Raw genomic sequence first — 16,951 nt, 5'->3', positions numbered from 1 at the left:
ATTAAAGTATTTATTCAAACAAATCATCTCTTTAAATTATATTTACAATAATGTAGTCGTTCTACATTAAATACCAGTATTTAATGTATAATATAATACAATAAAACATAAAACCTCGTTATTTACGTGAATAAGTCTTTAGATTTGATCCAATAGTTGTAGGCAATACAGAAAATTTATTGATAAAATAGTCGCAAACCTTCTAAGCTTTGGAAGAACTGGCATAATACCTCGTTTTTTACGTGAATAAGTCTTTTTTGATCCAATAGTTTGAGGTAATACAGAAAATTTATTGATAAAATTGTCGCAAACCTCTTATATATTTCATCAATAGAAATAAAATATGTATTCTAACAATACCTTCTTATTCAAGTTGAGTTACTTTATTCTATTACTTCTCTAGATAACACGACACATGCTGTTCTGTATAGAAAAATAGAAAAAAAAAAGATGTATGTATTCGGTAATTCTTCGTATTCTTCGTTCTGCAAAAGAGAGCTGTTCGTGCTATATATCAGCTTGGTTATTGACATTCTCTCAAAGAAAAATTTTAAGAAATAAATATTATGAAATATTTTGTTCATTGTCAGTACATTTATGAAAATTTAATATACGTTACAAAAATCGTCACCTTTTTGCTCTTAATAGTGATTTTCATTATTATAACACTAGAAATAAGGGATTGCTTGTTTACTAATTCTAGTAAGCTTCATAAGGTACATAATAGCTTTAAGGGTAAATGTATACACTTCTATAATAAAGTCCTAGCCACTGTTCAGGAATTATCTATAAATAAATGTAAATGTTTTATCAAAAAATGGCTATGTCGTAAATCCTTCTACTCCACAGCTGAATATCTAACTGATCGGACAGCCTGGGACAAGATTATGATTGTTTCATAGCGATAGAAATGACAATACAATATTTTATATTTTTATTGAAAAGAGCTCAAAAAAAGAATGCTGGGAGAGTTTCTTGCGCCGCTTCTTCTCTCTCAGAGCGCCATTTGTTTCCGAAGCGGTAGTAGTATACAGTATATTAGAAATGACAACAAAAAGAATTCTACAGGAATAAATTTTGAGAAAATAAATGCCTTTTATGCCTTTTTATCTCAAGTATTTCTGAATGATTTTATAATATTCTGTAAGTAGTATTATTAATATTGTATTTTTGTAAACAACTTGTACATTACCGCTTTATAACTGCCAATTTTTAAAGTATTTAATTGGATATAGTATGTTGTTATCCTTAAGAGATAGACATATGCCATCGCGGACTTTTCTGTAGACCTATATAAGATACACAATTCCACCATACATTATTTTGTTATATATCAAAGGGCTTCGACAGCGTTTTCGTAGAAAGAGAAGTCTTATCTTTTCTGACACCTGCAACAAATATCGTTAATGTATACCAACATGCATACAAAAACTAAAAACATTATATATTAAAACCTACCTCGAGAACCACACTATCCATTGGTGAAAACAGAATGAAAATACGTGTAATACGTTTTTGAGTTTACCGTGAACAGACAGACACACGTGGCGGAGGACTTTGTTTTATAATAATATGTAGTGATTTATGTAAGAGTTGAGATACCCAGATTCAGCATCATGCGTCACTCGAATGGTTGAATTAGTTGGTAAAGGCGCTGGGGCGGATTTGAGTCTCGCATCATCCATAGATTTTTGGTTCAAATTAAATTTGTTTATTTAATCCCATAAGTAACGAAGATCACTTAAAAATAACAAATTCTTTAATAACTACCTACGAACTGCTCTAGGTTATGAGAAGGCCGGGTCGGCATTTTTTATTGCAATTGAAACAATCAAGGATTCTCAGACATAATTTCATATTTCCAAATTGTTATTCGTTACAGCACCAAATCAGCCGATATTGAATAAATTTCCAATATTGATGTCAGACAGCTGATCGATGTAGCTAAGGATAGGTTCACACTTCTTTAGGGAATTCATTTGTAATAAATTTATCGTTCAAAATGACCCCTACAACGAAGTGATTAGTTTTATTGTCAAAATTTTATGTTTTAAATATTAGTTCAATAACTGACCGACACAATCTCTACATCTTTCGGGGAGGCCTTTGTCCAGCAGTGGACGTCTTCTGGCTGATGACAATGATGACAATCTTTGATAACCGCTTCACTGATCTTGATGAAAATTTGGTATATAGATATGTAACGTAAATATTTTGACCAGATCGTCAGTCCATCTTGTGGGGGGCCTACCAACACTGCGTCTTGCGATACGTGGTTGCCATTACGAGCTATGAGCCCTGTCCACTGCCACTTCGGTTTCGCAATCATTTGGGTTACGTCGGTAACTTTGGTTCTCCTACGGATCTCCCCATTTCTGCTTCGACCTCGCAGGGAAACTCCGAGCTTTCTCATCAGGCCCATAGTTAGCGACCACGTCTGCGTACCGTAAGTTATCACTGGCAACACACACTGGTTGAAAACCTTCGTTTTCAGACACTGCGGTATTTACTTTACCAATTGTTAAGGATAAATCTGCGAGAAACTAATTACTCGACTCTTTCTCAACAACTTCAACTTAAACTTAAATCTGACTTTATCAATATCTGGTATTAGTTCATTATCAGAAGTGTGCAGACAATCTACTCCGTTTTCCTTATTGAATAAAATACATTAAGATTTCGCAAGTGCGTTCTCAGCTTTATTAATAGAATAACGAGAACAGAACGGAAAACGCGCGAGATTGAATCACGCCACCTGCGAACGGGCTCCTAATAATTAACACTATCTCTCTCTTTCCTACATTCGTGCCAGAGTACGAGCTTTATCTATATATCAAAGTTCTGCTGGCCTCTGAAGCTTACAAGGCGGAAGCCAGATACTAATAATTATTAATATTCAAGATATTTGCAACAAACTTTTGAATCAGCCAGTAAAATGGATATGATTTTATTTTATGGGAGTACATACATGGGTCATGTGATGGTAACATCAGAGGAATCCCAACCGTTTTCGACTGTATAAAGCATCGAATAAACGTTCATATTTTGAATTTGAAAACCGGGAGGACCGTAGAACCGTTTAGCAGTGGGAGGCTCCTTTGCACAGGAAGCCGGCTAGATTATGGATACCACAACGGCGCCTATTTCTGCCGTGAAGCAGTAATGTGTAAACATTACTGTGTTTAGGTCTGAAGGGCGCCGTAGCTAGTGAAATTACTGGGCAAATGAGACTTAACACTTATGTCTCAAGGTGACGAGCGCAATTGTGGTGCCGCTCAGAATTTTTGGGTTTTCAAGAATCCTGAGCTGCACTGCACTGTACTGGGTGGGGCGAATCAATTACCATCAGCTGAGCGTCCTGCTCGTCTCGTCCCTGATTTTCATGAAAAAAAAGAACATAATATTGACAATAGTTAATAGCCAAAAGTTGACAATCTAAGTTGGCAAAATATCTGTTTTGTATTGATCAACAGCGATTAAATTTTCAAATAATTTGCGCGAAGTTGTACTCAGTTGAGTCAAGAAGCTTACGTAGATTAGTTGAATTTACACGAGGCACTAATTGTTCACTGAATAATTAATTACATTAGACCCCGGGTGACCTGCACGGTGCACCTACAGCTCGCTACAATGAGCTGTGTGAGTACTCGGTACTCGATACCAACAGATATATAATCTACACTTTAATATTCATTGCCTCATCCAGTGCTTGCTTAATTTACTTTATAATTGATTCAATTTAATGTACTGAAATGTTTAGCTATTTGCTTCGCTAAGACTCTCACCTTCGTGTACAATTCCTTTGATATGTTTATAGGTTATATAGAAGTTAGAAAATTGTTCTAGCTGTAGTTTTAACAAACAATAAATCAGTTATCAGTTTATAATAATGCTTTTTGTAACATTAAAATTTTATTTCTTAATGTGTAAAGTTAGTTTTAAATATAATCAATTAGTTAATTTTATTTATTTCTAAATTGAGATTAGCCAAGTATTTTTAGATACCCATTTTCTTCGTGATATTTGTTTGAAGTAAATAAATAATAATATTATTATTATTATTATGTTATAATAATACCTACCTACATACCTAGAGATAATATATAATAATAATATAATATTGACACACTTTTTAAACAAATTATCTTGCCCCAAGTTAATCATATATATAGCCTGTGTTATGGGTTACAAGACAATGATATATTTAATACAATATACTTACTTAAACATACATAAATTCATATAAACATACATAAATACATTTAAACATCCATGACTCGGAAACAAACATCCATATTCATCATATAAATGCTTGCACCTACCGGGATTCGAACCCTGGACCTCTAGCTTAGTAGGTAGTTCTAGGTAGGATAGTGAATATCGAACTACTACTAAATATATTGCTTTTGAATCTAGTTTATTATATATCATTTTGTTATAAGCAGAGCCCCATCTATATAAAATAATTCAAGCTCAGTGCTGGGCGAAAGTGAACTGTTGCAGTTATTAGATCTATATTATGATTATTTATTTAAGTAAGGTGTTCTCTTAAGTAAAGTCTCTTAAGTTGAAGTGGTAAGGCTATTTATAGTGTGCGTTCACAAGGAAGTATCTACCATGCATCCTCATACTTTAAGGTATATTTGTTGCACTTGGTGAAGATAGGTACTAGGTTATCATAACACATGATACTGACAATGTTTTATATTGTCAATTGATATCAAAAGCTAGAATTTTCATGGCTATAATTGCTTTCCACCAGTATGTACTGCAAGCGTAATGAATGCTAATTCGCACTGGAATTCTAGAGAAGAAAAAAAAAAATTTGTTTTGAACCTTAAGGACTTCTTATTTCGTAAACGCATACTAGTTATAATAAACATCTTTTTAATATGGGCATAACTGACAGCCCCCTGTGCAGGGCCTGCATGGTGGCAGAGGAAACTTCTGCATTGTCCAGGTGTAACAACTTACTAGGCTCAACATCTTGGTACCCCAAACACACTCCCTTTAGTCTTTAGGAAGGAGAAGAGGTTGCTAAGGTTTCTAGAGGAATTGGGGTGGCAGGAATAACAAATATATTCCACGCAAAATAGGCGCTCAGTCGTCGAGTTGCGGAAATAAGCCCGGTTATACCATACCATACGAAACGTCGACCAGTGCCGCAAGTAACCTGTGTGGTCTATCGACTATCATGTCCTCTCTTGAGAAAATCGTGGAATGGGGTAAAATTAACTTTGTCCAATTTAACCCCCAGAAGTCTCAAGTATGTGGGTTAACCACTAACCAGATTTGTCGTATCACCGCCTTCCGACAACATTCCCTTTAATGTCTCGCCTAGTATCGAAGTACTGGATTGGCCTCTAAGAAGCTGGGTGACATAGAGCACGGCAATACTTCAAGCAGGCCCACATTCTAGCGCTCTACAAAGCGCAGGTCTAGCCACTTAATATGGAGTATTATTCTCATATCTGGTTTCTCATTAGATTTTTTGAGGATCCAGTGCTCTTATAAACTGTAGATCACGTGGCGTTGGGTACAGAGATCGCTTTATTGTGTCGTTCAAGGGAAGTGTTCCGAAGAGCTATTTCACCTGGTGCCTGCCGCCGAAATATCTGGATGTCTGGTGTAAAACTAAACATGACCTTATTTGTGCGGTGTTTTCAGGATATTACAACACGGGTACCTTCACAAAAAGCTCGTACACATTTTTGTTAAAGACCAGCATCGCTCCTGTGATTCCTCTGTAGGGAGTGTGGCTGGCGGTGATACTTAATATCAGATAATCCGCTCGCTCGATTGTCCTCATCTTCCATAAAAAACATACTTCAAGTGATTCTAGATTAAAGAAATATTTAACGTATTTGTTCACGCGTCAGCTTATACCTGATGAATAGCACGCTGATGACGCGTATAATATATAAATAACTGTTAAACACATGCGGCACATCAATGACCTCATCTGCTGCGAGAGTTTCTCAGCAACACGAGTATCAAAGGTACACAATCTGTAATGTTTGATTGTAGGTGTGATTCATGGCGCATGCACGCTTGCAGCGGCGGCAATTACGTGCGATTACAAAATACATTATAATACGTTAGTGAACATTAATGTTTATTGCCTTTATACGCCTTTATTGTACCGGCTCAGCCACATGCTCGTATTCTCCACGACAATAACAGTTAAATACGCGAGCGCGGTGTAAACGAGATCTAATGACGGAATGGTGGCCCGTGACCAATTTATCTTGACCTGTGTCATAAGTGTATCTGTGTAAACTGTTTGTCTCATTAATTAATTCAATTATGAATTCGTTTTGTTATATTGTTTACACTTTAATTTACTAGACAGGGACTATATTTGGTAAGCCTGCCTACCATATTCATCGTTCTATGACTATATAAAAACATTTGCTCAAAAACTCGTTGGTTTACTCGCTGCCAGTGTTTCAGTTTTCCCTACCATACAGCTTAAACTTTTTAATAAACAGTCATTAAAAAATATTATTTCGAATTCTTCATCTTTTTTGGATTTGTCATTAAGTATTTGAATATACTAGGACTGTTAGAAATTGGGTAGCCGAATTCAAACGCGGTCGGACCTGCATTCAAGACGAACACTGGTCTGGTCGGCCAAAAAGTGCCACAACTCCAAAAGTGTCAGGTTAAATTCGCCGCCGAAGACAGAAACTGTCCTATAAAGTGGAAACTGTGAGCATCTTTAAAGATCGGATACCTACATAACATTTTATCTGACGAATTGCATATGAAAAAAATTACGGCATGTTCGGTGCGACGATTTCTCACAATAGGCCAAAAAGACGTTCGCATGAAAATTTCTTAAGAATGTTTGGACCGGTTTAAAAGCTACCGATTTTCTGCAGTTGTTTGTGAACACAGATGAAACAGGGGAGGACATCTTGCCTCCAAAGGGAAGCAAGATGTCCGTCTCCAAAGAAACCTAAAGCCATAAACCTACTGGAAAAGTCAGTAGGGTATATTGATGAAAAATTATTATATTTTATTAGGTACTTCATTGTCAATATCGTATTCAGTTTTACGCTTACTACTTGTTCTTCCTCCTTCGCACGAATTAAAATCACGAGGGATTATTATTAAAAGAAGTGACATGGAGATATAAACTATAAATAATTTAAAAGCAAAAGCGTTCTCTGTTCTGGAATAGTGAAATTATTCAATCATGGAGCTTCTGTTACAGGCTCTTTGAGGCAAGTACCTCTAGCAAAAAATATTCTATTTCATCAAGATGTCCGGCTCACATGCAAATGATTGAAAATATCAATATTTTTCGATGTGAGTATCCACGGTGCTAGAAGCTCTCTATAATTTGTATGAAATTGACTAGAAGAGAATGAAACGAAATAAATACTTAAATATCGTTCGGTTTTAAACTTTTAGTATAAATATATAGGTGGTATTTGTTGACACATGATTTCTGGCAAAATTACTGACAGTGTCCTCTTCTTTTTTCGTATGTGTAATTTTGGGTTTTATTATAAAAGATTATTGGATGCCAGGTGTAAAATAATTTTAGACTATCTTCTCATTTGAAATTTGGCTGTTTTTTAATTTCAATGGCACGTACCAGTCTTGGGAGAAATCTATTCTTTTTTCCAAAAACTTTTGGTTGGTCGAAGCGGATGTTACAGTTACAACAACACGCGTTTTAATCCTTTAAAAGTCTTTTATTTAAATTAATAGTCTCAGCAATATTTCAAGCCGCAAGCATGAATCCCTTTGAAATGATGTATTAGCAAAACTCGTAGATAACTTTGAAAGAGGCAGGATAGCGTCAAACTGTGGGTAAAACCGAATGTCGAGTGTAAATCTTAAAAGGTTTTAATTACGGTAAGTGAGGGCCGGAGCGAAGCCGACATCAATCTGCTTAATGATTCACCTGTCGAGTTGGGAGCCCCTAGCCCCGCTACCTCCAGGTAACAAAACGGGAGCGATACGTTTTTCCGCGCCATTCGCTCAGAATTACATTTGCGTATACCGTTGAAACGAATGAACTTGAATTTAATGCACATAGGTAGCTACGCGCGGCCTTGACAATATTGTAATTGGTTTGCGACGCGCGACTCACTAATATATACAGTGTCGTCAAGTATCGAGCTATTCTATGTTACGAGCTGTACTAAACCACATTATAATGAGAGCATGATAATAATAATAATAATCTTTATTAAAATAAGAAAACAACCATTATACAGCTTCTTAATCTATATTTAACTAAACACAATAGAACTAATTATTATTCAAAGTTAACTTTCATTGTTATAGGTTACTTAGTGGCTGTCATTAAACTGATTAACCCTATCGTTTCGTACTAATAAAAACTGTATCATGAAAGGATTCATCGTCCTTAGATCAGCGATACTTTTAGGTGCGTGTACTTGAAATTAACAAACTTATACAACTAGGTACTTGTGTGAAAGTGTGGAATTATATTTACGTTATGACTGTTATGTGTGTATATGTGAAGGGTAATGTGTGTACTGTAATTTATGTACCCGAGGGGAAGTTGTAATGATTTGTTAAACAATTAAAATGTAAATCTTGACTTAAAAGAGTGGCAATGAGTTTCTTGCTATTTCTTCTCATTAGCTCAACCCTTTACGAAGTAGCGGTAAATTAAATAAGAAACAATATTTTTTTTTGACATTCATAAGTGTCATTTCCATGACCTACATGAATAAAGTGTTTTTGAATTTGAATTTGAATGCCTTTGTGCCTACTGGTCAAATAAGATTTTCAGTCTCATTGTAGTCCAATGACTTTAATATAACAGAAGCAATACAAACATTTTAAGAGGGTAAAGGTAAAATTACATTGTAATGCTATTTGAATTAATACTATTTAGTTATTTATTTAGAGAACAACAGAGGCAAATCGCATGATAAGTAAATGTAACATGTAATTAGCAAAGACGTCTTCCAATAATTTACAATGAAGAAAAAAGGTTTGCAATACAAGACGTACCTAGACGGAAAGAGATTTTTGTAATGATTAATGATGCATAATACATTAGGACAACGTTTATTTTATTTTTTTTTTTTTATTTATTTTATTTATTTAATAGGAAGCCCACGTTGCATTGACGTTGTTTAAGACATATTTAGACAAAGCAGTAGAAAAACTGATTTATAACTAATATTTCTTCTTAGACGCCAAATAAAACGTAATGTTACAACTCCCGCTCACGGTAGTCTTACTTACCAGTGAGAAATAAAATTTTGGGGGTTCCCCATACTTAGAACTAGAACTCAAAAATTTATTTTTTATTCTATTTTTGTATAAAAATCTCAATGAGGTTCACAGAATACATCTACTTACCAAGTTTCAACAGTATAGTATAGTTCTTATAGTTTCGGAGAAAAACCGCTGTGACATACGGACGGACGGATGGACAGACAGACAGACATGACGAATCTTTACGGAACCCTAGAAAGCACGGGTAATTTGAGCGATGGGAAAGGTGTAAGGCACTGCTAGAATCCGTCGAACATCGCCATGGTTGGAGGCGTGAGGGCGTATCAACCGACCTATTTAGTTATTCACCACTTGGAATGTATTTGTAGGTAGCGCCATCGCGTCGCCTTTAATCATTGCTCGCATAAAGTGGTTTAAGAAAGCACAATTAACAATACAAAGGGACGGTAAACGAAATTAAAGCTGGCACGAGAATAACGAACATTCTGTTAAATTAAGACTTATCGCTAAATACCCTAGCAGCTACTTTGAGCGTTCTTTAAATATAATTGCTCGCTATTTCGTACATTAAATACCGACGTAGCAAATTGTTATCATTTTCTAAATACATATAATTTACACATTTTTGTTAGATGGTAGGGACATCCAGTATGTTTTTCGCCTAAGCAGGTCCAATATGCATACTTTAACACCAATTCTAACTACAAACTGTCTGTTTATCAGGAATTTAAATATATCTTTAACAGTGCCATAGTAAATAAACTTAATAGGTTTTGAAGACTGCATACACAAGTCTCATTTGCCCAGTAATTTCACTAGCTACGGCGCCCTTCCGACCGCAACACAATAACGCTTACACATTACTGCTTCACGGCAGAAATAGGCGCCGTGGTGTACCATAATCTAGCCGGCATCCTGTGCAAAGGAGCCTCTCACTGGTAAGTAAGACTACCGTGAGTTGTATTGAGTTTGCTATTATCATTTTTTTCTAAACTGAATAGGTTTGCGCCAGATACACTTCCATAGTGGTAAATGTGCCCCCCCCCCCCTCCCCCTACTAAGAAAAAATATATGATGTACATTACCATGCAAACTTCTACGGAAAATTGATTTGAACGAAATCTAGTAGGTAGTTTTTTTTTTCTACAATATACTCTATTATTAAAACATCGATCAAAGTTACAAAGAACTTCAAGAACTTGTATATTATGTTACTTGCTGCTACGGAACCCTTCATGGGCGATACCGACTTGCACTTGGCCGCTTTTTTAAGTTGGCTGGATGAATTTTAAATTAGATTAAGCCCCGAGCCGTTCGTGATGCCGCAAACAATATGAATGATGACTTCGATGTGGCCTTATATGACCAGTATACGATGACCTCTCGTTCTTAACTATTGGTCAGGAGCGGCAGCGCGGCGCTTAAATGGCGTTTTCTATTATACGTTTCACAATCATTATGGAATTAAAGCAATCTGTATGTTCCGGTGTACTTTAATTGAGTGTCTGAATACGCCTAGTTCTTGCCCCGTTAGGTGCAGTGACACGACGGATTTCCTAGACTCAATTCTCAGGCAAAGTACTTCTTTATCTTATAACTTTAAACGAGTAATTCTTGTGTATATGTAATCTGAATCTCGGAAACGGCTCCAACGATTTTAATGAAATTAAATTTACAAAAAAAAATTTAGTTTTTTCCGTGTTTTAATGAGAAACTGCTACAATAATATTAAAATACAAAGGTAAATTTCGCCACTATATACAAGACTGTAATAGCTCAGATTGGGTGATCCGGAAAGCAGAAGACCCCGGTTCGAATCCACATGTCCTATTAGTATTTTTGTTCAAGTTTTATACCTTCTTATTCTGCATTCAAAGATTTTCTAAAAATTACTTGCCTCGTCTGAAAATAGAACCGACTTAAATGTAAAAAAAACACCCCTACTCTTATGATGCCAATCGAAAGAATGGCCTAAAACTAATAACTCTTCTTAAGTAACATAGTATTTTAAAAAAAAGGAACAACGTAAAATGTTTTGCCTACTTGGATTGGTACGAATGGACCGATTAGATGGCCTGCCAGATCCCCGGACCTTACACCATTAGATTTCTTCTTTTGGGGATATGTGAAAGATATGCTATAGAAAGCGATACGAGAACGTAGGCGAGTTACAAACAGAATTGTGCCATATCATATCGAGTATTACCATTACATGATAAGAAAATCGACATACAGCGGACTCATTAAAAGATTGGCGATTTGCTTAAGATAAGAGAGATCACATTTTGAGCATTTAATTAATTAATTTACAAAAAAATATCCACTTAATTGACTACTTTCTATTAAAATACTATGTTACTTAAGAAGAGTTATTAGTTTTTGGCCATTCTTTCGATTGGCATCATAAGAGTAGGGGTGTTTTTATTTTTACATTTAAGTCGGTTCGATTCCCAGACGAGGCAAGTTATTTTTAGAAAATCTTTGAATGCAGAAGTACTAACTTTTAAAAATAACATAGTCTTCTTTCAGTAAAATAGCCTATCTTCGATATTTAAGGTACTTTCCCTTCATGTTCCATAACTTTGGGACATCCTGTATATATACAAGAATTGCTCGTTTAAAGATATAAGACGTACAGAACAAAGTCTGTCGCGTCAGCTAGTATTTTATGAAATACAATGCATTCATTCTAAATGAACATTTCCAATGCAGTAGAAGTTTTTTTATATTTTCTGTATTATAAGTGAGAATTATATGCTATTTTTATTATCAACTATTATTAACGGATGCATCGTATCCACCAATATCTTCTTTTTCTATTACAATATTAGATTTCCATTGAGTAGTTTCCATGAAGTAGCAAGTGCAGAGCGCTGGCTGATCGTGCAATATGATCCCCTAAGAACAAGCAAGTCACTATATCGAACGTGCAATCAATTTGAGTTACTAGGAGTAAATAAAACACGAGAGCTCTCTGCATAGTTAATGAGGGAGTCGCTAATCCAAAGGACTATTTGTCCGGCAACCGCGACATTTAACCGGCGTCGGACTTCGGACCGCCCTCCCCCCTGCGCCCGCGGCTTCCCGGATTGACCGGGATTTATTCAGGGCTCGCTCTTTACTTTGTGATGCCAATGTTCTGATTAAGAGCTTAGAAATGTGCAATGTAATGCTTTTTGGAGAATCGAATTCAGTTTGTAATGCCTCTTAGAGACTTGTGATCATTTAGACGACACATGTAGTGTAAACATTACTGTGTTATTACTGGGCAAATGAGACTTGACATCTTATGTCTCAAGCTGACGAGCGCAGTTGTAGTGCCCCTCAGAATTTTTGGGTTTTTCAAGAATCCTGAGCGGCACTGCATTGTAATGGGCAGGACGTATCAATAACCATCAGCTGAACGTCCAACTCGTCTCGTCCCTTTTTTTCATAAATAAATAAAACATTCTCAGCTGGTTTAAGACCTTATTGAAAGTATAATACTAAGAGACATTACATTACCAGGAAGCTGTCGATAATGCTGTGATCTTTAGTGAGTGAGTTCGCAAGAATAACCATGAGAAAAAATTAAAGAACATAATTTTAACTGTTGCCTCTCAATACTATACAAAAGCACATTAGAGAATTTTCTAGAAACTAATAATCACAATGTTAAAGCAGAAACAAACATAAACTTATCATGCCTGCTACTCGGTTAAATCGAGTTATCTGTTAGAGAATCTTTTGTTGAGCGATATAATATATTATTATACTTTTACAACATGATGCCAGAAAATGTATAAAACAATTAATGTTTTTTTTATTATAATAATAACGGACGAGACGTTCAGCTGATGGTTATTGATACGTCCTGTCCATTACAATGCAGTGCCGCTCAGGATTCTTGAAAACCCCCAAAAATTGTGAGCGGCACTACAACTGCGCTCGTCAACTTGGGACATAAGATGTTTAGTCTCATTTGCCCAGTAATTTCATCAGCTACGGCGCCCTTCAGACCGAAACGCAGTAATGTTTACACATTACTGCTTTACGGCAGAATAGGCGCCGTTGTGGTACCCAAAATCTAGCCGGCATACTTTGCAAAGGAGCCTCCCTCTGGTATGAACCTGTTGTTGATTTTGTCGTTTAAAATGGAGTATCAATAACTATCCAAAAAGTGCCTTAATTCATAAACTGTGAATTATACATATACGTAACTATATTTACCTAAGTAAACACAGTAATGTTTTCACATTACTGCTTCACGGCAGAAATAGACGTCCGAATATAGCCTTAAAAAACTCGCAGGTACATAGAAATCTTAGTCGGTCATCAAATAGAAACTTACTTAGAAAGTATCTAATGACATTGTTCCCAAATACGCCCTCAGGTATAAAGAGATTGTTTCTGCCGCAAATGCTCCAGTATTATAAATATTAAGTCTATATCATGTATGTTTCAGGTTTCGGGGATGACACACAAGGTCTCGAGTCAACACACATTTATATTTTGGTGAGTTAAATCTATTTTCCTTCTTAATAGTCGTAAAATTGATGAATTCACTTTTTTTTATTTTTTTTATTCTGCGTCTTGACCATCTGTCTTTCAACAATGATCCACTGTGTTGAATATGCTTGTGTTTTGGTGTTGTATTTGGAGAGGATTTCCCAGTGAGAATCAGTCTCTCAATCCTTACCTTCAAAAAAACCGCGTACACCTTTCTTAAAGGCCGGCAACGCTCTTGTGATTCCTCTGGTGTTGCAAGAGAATGTGGCTGGCGGTGATTACACCCGGTGACCCGTACGCTCGTTTGTCCTCCTAATCCATAAAAAAACCTTGTCCACAAATCTTGCTGCATGTCCCTGAATAGGTACTGTGGTGCTTTAGCCTAGTGAATTTATGACTCCCAGGACCCTGATGTTGAGCAGCAGGTTTGTTTTTGTGACTGTTAAGTCTACTCTGGTAGCTCCTACTGAATTTTTCTATCACTTGATTTATAGTTTCCAGTTTTATGTCTGCATACATCAGTTTGTTGCTAACATGCCAAGGAATATTAATCATGTTTCTAATTGTTTTGCTTTGGATCCTCTCCAGTATCTCTTTGTTACATGAATAATGATATGCTAATATTTAGAATGCTCAAATGGAGATTGCAGTCATAAGGGTTCGCGAATATCAGATACTTATATTAAATATAAAAAAAATAAGCAAATTTCTATGAGTAGCTTCAAGTTTTAAAAATGTCAAAGATAGAATAATAAAACTAATAAAATAAGAATTTAAACCAGTTTGTCAACGTAATGCATTACTTTATTTAGTTTAAAATCTCATTTCTCTCTGTTTTAAGTTGCACTACAGTATTTAATACCATATTTACTCTTTCGTTGTTATTTGATATCCATGCTACAAAGTTTCACCAAAATCTGTTCTGTCAACCGTAAAGAAGTTTACTCTTTATCATTAGCAGCCAACCTTGAGCTTAGTAAATACTCTAAGTCATTGTGACACATAGAAAGTTTTCATTACTAATTAATGAGTTGACAAAATATCTTATTAAGCTAAACTAATTCTTAATTTTCAAACCAGGTCGTGCTTCCCATAAGAAAGCATTGTTAATAGAAGTGATCTTACTGATCCAGCAAGACAACTTATCTAAGGATGAGAAATAGTGGTTCTAATTGATCGTGCAAGATGTAACACATTACACTTGAACTAAGTGACAGCATAACTTAATTCTAAAAGTTTGTAATTTATGAAGTTATACAAAATCGACAAAGGCAAAAGAGCCTGTTGTTGATGTTATCGTATAAGATGGAGTTAATTCATGTCATTTATTTATTATTCATTATAATAACATACATTGGTCTTCCTGCCTAATATAAATTTACAGTGTCAGTCTCAAAAACAGAAACAAAGAGGCACCTTTAATGTTTTAAATTCCTCTGGATGGCTCACTAGGAAATGTATCGATATCCGGTGTTATATTACACCAACATAATCACAATTGATATTCGTCTATAAATGTAAAGAAAATACATTCCTTTTTTCTTAATTTCCTTGAATGTGAATTTTACCGCGCTGCCTAAAACAATGTCAAAGCATTTATGAATGGGTTGTCAATGTCAGTGACTTGTGTCTGATCTGTGTTTTAAAGTATTATCAAATTTTACAAGATTTGAGGTTAGAGGTAAAATAGATTATATGAAAAGTTGGAATTGAAAGTTGAAACTATCAATATGAATTAATAGGAAGTTGGCATATTTAAAGAATAAACTTTAATGTCGTTTCTTTTATTATTTCAGGTTTCTTTTAATATGGTGATGTCATAAATTAAGTGTGTTAAAAACTATAAAGTATAATAAATCTTTTATTATTTCAGAGCAACACATTATCGTTTTATTAATTGGCCGATCCTAAAAAACTATCATTATAATGATGTATATGATCGATAGTAAAGTTTAAAATAATGGTCCGATTGTTGAACACAATCGAGTTGGTATAAGCCTTGCGTTAAGTGTCTGCTGGTGGTAACCGGTGATAGTGGACGATCACAGATAAACCGATAGACATCTAGTGTACGGACGCAAACGATTCGGAAAATGGGAGCGAATCGGTCCGGGCGATCCATTACCGGTATTAGATCGTGGCACCGGTTCTGGAGATTGCTGAGCTCGATTGGGTGGCGCGCACGAGAACTCTAGAAGATTGTAAATAACGTTTCTTCTAATACGGTTCGTTTTGTGACTAACCAACGGAAGTAGATCTTGGCGCCAGCAGTCGGGAAGTGATGAACCCCGAGATGCGCCCAGAATAAAAAAACAACTGGTTCAACAGACTTTCTTTTGATCAAACTACTCATAGTCTTTATCAAATTCTCATTTTATCGCGTGACAGACATTCAGAACTGACAACCGACATTATATAGTTCCGTTCGTTACATCTCGTCTCTATTAACAGTCCCACGTGTCGGCACGTGTATTTATTTGGATATTTATAGCGGTCACATCAAACGATTAATGTTTACGTTATGTTATTTTCATCTTTTAAATGTTTCATCGCTACAGGAACTAATTGACCGCACATGTACTAAAACATACTAGTGGTTGCCTCACGGCTCTGTTGATATGCTACTGTATTTAGTTTTTAAAATCTTTCGGCTACTTGGATGTTGTTTTATATGTTACTAGCAGATGCCCGCGACATCTTTCACGAAGATAAATGGTTTTTTAAAATAATAAGCAAGTTTGGAATTGAAGATTATCTCATGTCCTATTCCAGTTCCGGTTCCCGTTTTCGCTCTCGTTCCTAACATATTATATGAAACTTATTTCAAGGAATATTGCTATGGCAAACTTAACCAACTATTGGTGTAGTTACAACTCATCGACGTGAATTTAAGTATTTTTCTTTTTTTTAATAAAATAAGGGACGATTGATACGCCCTGCCCATTGCAATGCAGTGCCGCTCAGGATTCTTGAAAATCCCCATAAATTCTGAGCGGCATTACAACTGCGCTCGTCACCTTGAGACATAAGATGTTAAGTCTCATTTGCCCAGTAATTTCACTAGCTTCGGCGCCCTTCAGACCGAAACACAGTAATGCTTACACATTACTGCATCACAGCAGAAATGGATTTTTCCGGCATGAAATGTACCGTATGTCCTTTCCCAAGCTCTAGTCTATCGCTGTACCAAATTTCAAAAAAATCGGTTCAGTAGCTGCGGCGTGAAAAC

At 35.6% G+C, this 16,951-nt stretch overlaps 1 protein-coding gene across 1 annotated transcript in view; it reads left to right on the top strand.

Moving 5' to 3' along the window:
• The window catches only part of LOC126967081 (insulin-like growth factor-binding protein complex acid labile subunit), a 316,436-nt gene that overhangs the window by 75,839 nt on the left and 223,646 nt on the right, over window positions 1-16,951 (top strand). The window contains exon 2 of the mRNA XM_050811460.1: window positions 13,679-13,728. The gene's annotated coding sequence lies outside the window, so the exon portion shown is untranslated. The remainder of the gene's footprint in view (window positions 1-13,678; window positions 13,729-16,951) is intronic.

This window comes from Leptidea sinapis, chromosome 12 (genome assembly GCF_905404315.1).
Source record: "Leptidea sinapis chromosome 12, ilLepSina1.1, whole genome shotgun sequence".
Classification (NCBI taxonomy): domain Eukaryota; kingdom Metazoa; phylum Arthropoda; class Insecta; order Lepidoptera; family Pieridae; genus Leptidea; species Leptidea sinapis.
The sequence above is the reverse complement of the archived record's forward strand: the minus strand, read 5'-3'. Positions and strand labels throughout refer to the sequence as shown.